The sequence below is a fragment of the Triticum urartu genome, chromosome 6A (assembly GCF_056163025.1).
Source record: "Triticum urartu cultivar PI428250 chromosome 6A, HENAU_Tu73, whole genome shotgun sequence".
Classification (NCBI taxonomy): domain Eukaryota; kingdom Viridiplantae; phylum Streptophyta; class Magnoliopsida; order Poales; family Poaceae; genus Triticum; species Triticum urartu.
Window position 1 is genome coordinate 171466684 of NC_141878.1, and position 6706 is coordinate 171473389.

Here is a 6706-nt window from a genome sequence, read left to right on the forward strand (position 1 = left end):
ATTGCCTTCCGTTCAACACAAACTTGTTCGTGTTTTGTGTTATACCTTGAGATCCTTGCTATCCAGCATTTGTTCTTCTTTACCTTGGAGTATTACCATCTTTTATGTCAAGAATGTCGTGAGAACACCACCTTTTAGGAATTCCTAATACAGTAATACTTCTCACCATCTCTGTTCATATCTTGGTCCTCGTGTTGTTTCTAACCGGGATACCAGCCATTTAACTATGATGTGTGAAGTCAAAACTTCTAGCAACCCTATTGCTTATAAGTTAATGAACGATAGTTACATTCTTTGTGTATTGGATATCGAATCACCCTTCTAACATTGATCTTGCTACCTAAGCCCATATTTTGGGTGCACCTTTCAATCAATGATTAATTGTGTATGCATTCCTCGAGCATACACCATTATATCATTTGATCTGACAAATATTATCGCCTTGTTCACATGATTGTGGAAACCCATCTTTCTGGAAATCTTGAGGAATGATCGCTGAGTCCATCAACCACCTCCTCATCCTCTCCTTGGTTTACTGAAGAACTCTTGTTTTGGAACTCACTTCCATAGTTTATTTCCCGAGAATCTTACGATGTCTTCTCGTCAATTTATGTCGCACCTTTTCTTCTTAGGCATCCTAAGTCTGAGGTATCCTGACCCCAACCAGATCTGAAACTCGGCCAGATATGATGGTTGGGACATATTTCCAAAAGTTATAACATTGGTCCTTATATACCGGTAAGGTGATGTCATGCCTAGCACACCTGGCCGGAGGACCTATTGTTATAGTTTCCTTTTTAGCAAGGTTAGCCATTCTTCCATGAGGAAATTGTAAGACTTATTATATAAGTTGTTCCTGATGAATCCTTTGAGTATCCAAAATATGACCTTGATTGAAGAACATGTCAATGCTATCTCGAAGCATGTTTGTGGTACTCCGTTCATCAACAAGAGCATTGAAAGCGCAATGCTAGATTTTCTTTATCAATTATCCAAACACCGTTGTATGGGTAATGTCATGAAATTTCTCTCCCCTTTCCTAAAGGGTTTTCTACGTTATATCCTGTCATGGATATCATTCTGCTTGTCCTTGGGAAGGATATACCCTTGAAATGTGTGTTTAAACACATTTTCCTTTCCATTGTTCTGTTTAATCTGAAGATCACATTTTCCTTTCCATTGTTTTGTTTAACCTTTCTGGTGTTCTATATGATCTAAGCAGTAATATTCTTCTGCTTATGCAAACACCTTGGTGTACTACTCTGTCAATAAGACCCTGTTACTATTGTTGATGACATTCCGGTAGCCACCGATGGACGAGAACCTTGCCTATTGGTCTGCCTCGTTCAACGAGCAGGAAAATGGTTCTCTTCGTCCCTCGCCCTTGGTACCAACGTTGTTGCCAACATAGCTGGCAGGCTACCCTCTGATATGCCTTGCTATTGTGACCGTGCAAGATGTCAGCCTTTCTACTTTTAACCCACATGGTGGGCCCATAACCCACAGTTCCATATGATCGAAACCTGACTCCTGTACACCCCATGTTTCCAAAGTTATTCCACGCGCATGGCCTCGTACGTGATTCACGAGCCACCTTCTGAGAAATCATAAATTTTGGTATCAGACACAATACTTATTCCCATTGCTCTGAACCCCTTTCACACGCTGTTTTAGGCATCGAACGATTGCCTACCCACTCAACACTTCTCATGGTAACTTCTTACTTTGCTCTCGATATTTTCTTAAGTTTCAGTTCGAGAGTTACTTTCTGCCACCTTCCCCGATGTTAGCTATCAGATAGTTAACCTTGCAGAGGTCCGTTCTCCCAGAATACCTCCCCCCTTTATTCTTTCGAAAGTACGATGGAATTCCTGAAGAAAGGATGCCGACTTCATCATGATGACCTGAAGCAGAGAAATGAAGACATCAATGTATGGGACCGGCCTCTTTGAGAAGAGCAAGCCAAAATGAGAAGACCTGCTAGATTCGTTACCAAACCTTCCCCCTTTCACTACCTCTTAAATCTCGGGACGAGATTTCTTGTAGTGGAGGAGAATTCTGACGCCCGGATAATTAGGCGACAGTAATCCCACGTTAACGATGCCACGTCATCTTGGTTATTGTTGCTAATCTCGCATTGGATCGAAACTGTTCAAATTTGAATTTGAATTTTTGTCAAACATCAATAATTTTCAAACATTAAAACTAAAATGTTCGGAGTGAGCCAAATAATGCATAGTTAATTATGGTGTAGAAACCTCACCTTTATAAAATATTTAAACTATTAGATGAATAAAACAGTAGCGAAAACTATTATCTAAATACTTTCAAATATTAAATAATTACGAAACTATCTTAGTTTGGGTAGCAAGTTATTTTGGAATTAGAATAAGTAGTAATACTATTTTAGGAACTAATTTTATATTTTATAAAACTATATTAAATAGAAAATAAAGCATAACAGTATAAAGCATGAATAAAAGATAAGAGAAACAAAACAACAGACCTAATCTACCCCACTTGGCCCATCTAACTGAAACCAGCCCAACTCCCCCTCTCATCTTCCACCTCCTGTTCACAGGAGGCTGGGTGGCTTCCCCTCACACGTCCATGGCCATGGATGGCCACGTGCCGGCCATCCAGCTCCTCCCCCGTCGCCTACAATTCCTCCCCCGACCACCCAGGCCGAACCCTAGCATTCTTTCCCTCTCCCCCTCGCGCCGCTTTCCTCTTCCGCATACATGGCCGAACCACCACCGCCAAGCTCTTCGTCGATCCCGCGGTCACCGGCCTCCACTCGCCGCGCCAAGGTGTCCAGAAGCTCTGCCAGCGACCTCTACATCCTCCTCGACCACGAGCTCAAGCGGGAGCCCCTACATCTTCGGGATCGAGCTCCGTTTACCTTGGACCACCGCCGGCGTTCGTCTTCGATTCCGGCGTCGTCGAGCCCTCCCCGAGCCCGCTTTGCACGTCTACAGGCTCGTTGTGAGCATCTAATCCCTTCCCCTCTCTCTTTCCCCCGCGTATCCACCATCGTAGTTGTTCCCCTGCTCGAGGCCGAAGCCGTCGTCCGCCTTGGCCACGAGTTCGTCGTGGTCGTGCTCCCGGTTGACCTTTTGGTCGCACCCGTGAGTCCCTACCTCGCTTGGTGGTGCCCGACTGCACCTGCACCGCGCTAGCTGCTCCCGTCCAATCGTGGCCCCGCGCGTCACGCCCTTGACCTCCCGTGCGCGTGCGTCTGCCTGCTACTGTTGCTTGTAGATGCGGCTCTGCTCGCTGCACTGCTGCTTGGTGCGAGTAGTCGTGCGCCCTGCTTCGTCTACTTGCCGTGCTGCTTACTGCGATGCGCTAGCTGCTGCTGCTCGTACGCCTACTGCTGCTATTCCCCTCGCCCGCGTGTTCCTCTGCCGTCGCTGCTAGCTACTGCCGCAACTGTCTGCTATCGTTGTTGCAGCCGCTGCGCTGCTGCTTGCCGTCGCCGGCGCCCCACCCTATCTGCGCACGCATGACGCCTCGCCTGGCCGCCTGCATCCGCGCGCCGCCCGCCTCTGCCTGCTGGTCGCCGAGGCCGCGACCCCCCTCCCTCTCGTCGCCCGTGGCCTCCCCCTGCGCGCTGCTTCTACTCTGCTCCAGCCGCGCCCCTGCGCCGCGCCGCAAGTGCCCACGACCGCGCACAATCACGGCAGCCTGCGTCGGAGCCTCCTAGCGCCCTCCGTCGCTGCTCCCGTCGCTTCCCGAGGTCCTCCGCCATGGTCAGGGGCCGTCGCCATTCACTCACCGGCTTAAACAGCATGTGGCACTAATCCCCTCCCTAATAACCCTCTGTTAGTATGACTAGTGGTCCCACCTGTTAAATTAACCTTTTAAACTAAGTTAGCATACTAACAGTCAATGACAATTCTGGTAAAAAAACAGTCAATGACAGCTGGGCCCTACTGTCCTTGTTGACCAGTCAATGCTGAACAGTCAACTGCTGACTGGGCAGTTGACTGGACCCACTGGTCAGCCTCTCTGGTGCACTACACCGGGTGCACCCAGTTTTTGACCACTGGTTTTCGAAATTAAAAATAAATAAGAAAATTTCAGAAAATGTTTAAAACTTTGAAAATTAATATAAAATAAACCGTAGCTCGGATGGAAAAATTTTTTACATGAAAGTTGCTCAGAACGACGAGAAGAATCCAGATACGTAGCCCGTTCGTCCGCCACGCATCCCTAGCATAGCAAACACGCAACTTTCCTCCTCCAATTCATTTGTCCGAAAACGCGAAACACTGGGGATATTTTCCTGGATGTTTCCCCCCTTCACCGGTACCACCACATATCGCGTTAGGGCTCCCCTAGCACCGCTACTTGTCATGTCATGCATCGTTATGCATCTGTTTGCTTAATATTTATTGTTTCTTCCCCCTCTTCTCTACGATAGACTACGAGACCGACGCCGCTACTACCCACTACGACTACGATGTTGGCGACCCCTCTCTCTTGCCAGAGCAACCAGGCAAGCCCCCCCCCCTTGATCACCAGATATCGCCTACTCTTCTCTCTACTGCTTGCATTAGAGTAGTGTAGCATGTTACTGCTTTCCGTTAATCATATTCTGTTGCATAGCCTGTCATTGTTGCTACAACTGTTGATACCTTACCTGCAATCCTACATGCTTAGTATAGGATGCTAGTTTATCATCAGTGGTCCTACATTCTTGTCCGTCTGCCATGCTATACTATCGGGCCGTGATCACTCGGGAGGTGATCACGGGTATATACTTATACTTATATACATACTATACAGGTCATGACTAAAGTCGGGGCGGCTCGTTGAGTACCCGCAGGTGATTCTGATGTGGGGGCTGAAGGGGCAGGTGGCTCCATTCAGGTAGTGGTGGGCCTGAGTTCCCGACGGCCCCCGACTGTTACTTTGAGGCGGAACGACAGGGTAGGTTGAGACCACCTAGGAGAGAGGTGGGCCTGTCCCTGGTCGGCGTTCGCGGATACTTAACACGCTTAACGAGATCTTGGTATTTGATCTGAGTCTGGCTACTGGCCTATATGCACTAACCAACAACACGGGAACAGTTATGGGCACTCGACGTCGTGGTATCAGCCGAAGCCTTCGTGACGTCAGCGACTGAGCGGCACGCGCCGGGTTGGACTGGAATGCCTGCTCTTGTATAAGGGAGGCTAGGTCTGCTCTCCGGCCGCCCTCGCAACGTGCAGGTGTGCAATGGGCGATGGGCCCAGGCCCCTGTGCCTTAGGATTTAGACCGGCGTGCTGACCTCTCTGTTGTGCCTAGGTAGGGCTGCGACGTGTTGATCTTCCGAGGCCGGGCATGACCCAGATAAGTGTGTCCGGACAAAGGGGATCGAGCGTGTTGGGAAATGTGGTGCATCCCTGCATGGAAGTTAATCTATTCGAATAGTCGTGATCTTCGGTAACAGGACGACTTGGAGTTGTACCTTGACCTTATGACAACTAGAACCAGATACTTAATAAAACACACCCTTCCAAGTGCCAGATACAGCCCGGTGGTCGCTCTCTAACAGGGCGACGAGGAGAGGATCGCCGGTTAGGTTTATGCTATGCGATGTTACTTGGTGAACTTACCATCTACTCTCTTCTCCTGCTGCAAGATGAAGGTTACCAGAAGCGTAGTCTTTGAAAGGGCTAGCCACCCCCCCTCTTATTCCGGCATTCTGCAGTTCAGTCCACATATGATACCCTTACTCTATTTGATACCAATGCATACATATGTAGTGTAGCTCCTTGCTTGCGAGTTCTTTGGATGAGTACTCATGGTTGCTTTGCTTCCCCTTTCCCCCCTTCCTATAGTCGATTGCTGCGACCAGGCGATGGAGCCCAGGAGCCAGACGCCACTGTCGATGACGACTACTACTACTCGGGAGGTGCCTACTACTACGTGCAGCCCACTGACGATGACCAGGAGTAGTTTAGGATGATCCCAGGCAGGAGGCCTGCGCCTCTTTCGATATGTATCCCAGTTTGTGCTAGCCTTCTTAAGGCAAACTTGTTTAACTTATGTCTGTACTCAGATATTGTTGCTTCCGCTGACTCGTCTATGATCGAGCTCTTGTATTCGAGCCCTCGAGGCCCCTGGCTTGTAATATGATGCTTGTATGACTTATTTTATTTGTAGAATTGTGTTGTGATATCTTCCCGTGAGTCCCTGATCTTGATCGTACATGTTTGCGTGTATGATTAGTGTACGATTGAATCGGGGGCGTCACAGCAGATTTAGTGCAGAACAGGGCAAGGAAGCTTCTTAAGTAGAGCATATTGATAGTAAACTACTTCGGCAAACAATGAGATTAACAGCGTCTATCAGCTAACATTCAGCGCTACACCGACATGAACGGGGCCTCAGTCTAGAATGCATGTACCATGGGAGAAGCTGACCATCGCGCATCTCCACACGAACGTCGCCAGCGTGGCGGCGCTGACCGACGTGCGCCTCCACAAGAACGTAGCCAGAGGTGGCGGCGCGGCTAGAGGACGGCAGTCTATGAGAGCGTACTGTGGGAGCGAGAGGATCGCCAAACTGCGGCGCCGACGTATCGGCGCGGCGGGGAGGGCGACTTTGGCGGAGCGAATGGAGTGGAGCGGGACAGGGGGGAGGGGGCTTGGGGAATATTATTGGCTAGTTGGCCGAAGGGCGATTGAATCGGATTTGGGGGGAATTTTTGGGTGT

At 49.0% G+C, this 6706-nt stretch overlaps 1 long non-coding RNA gene across 1 annotated transcript; it reads left to right on the forward strand.

Moving 5' to 3' along the window:
- The first annotated feature begins 2555 nt into the window (after positions 1–2555).
- Positions 2556–6169, forward strand: LOC147964613 (uncharacterized). The gene is made up of 3 exons (XR_015607789.1): positions 2556–2985; positions 4427–4501; positions 5830–6169. It is a non-coding gene; the product is annotated as an uncharacterized LOC147964613 (long non-coding RNA).
- Positions 6170–6706: the final 537 nt, after the last annotated feature.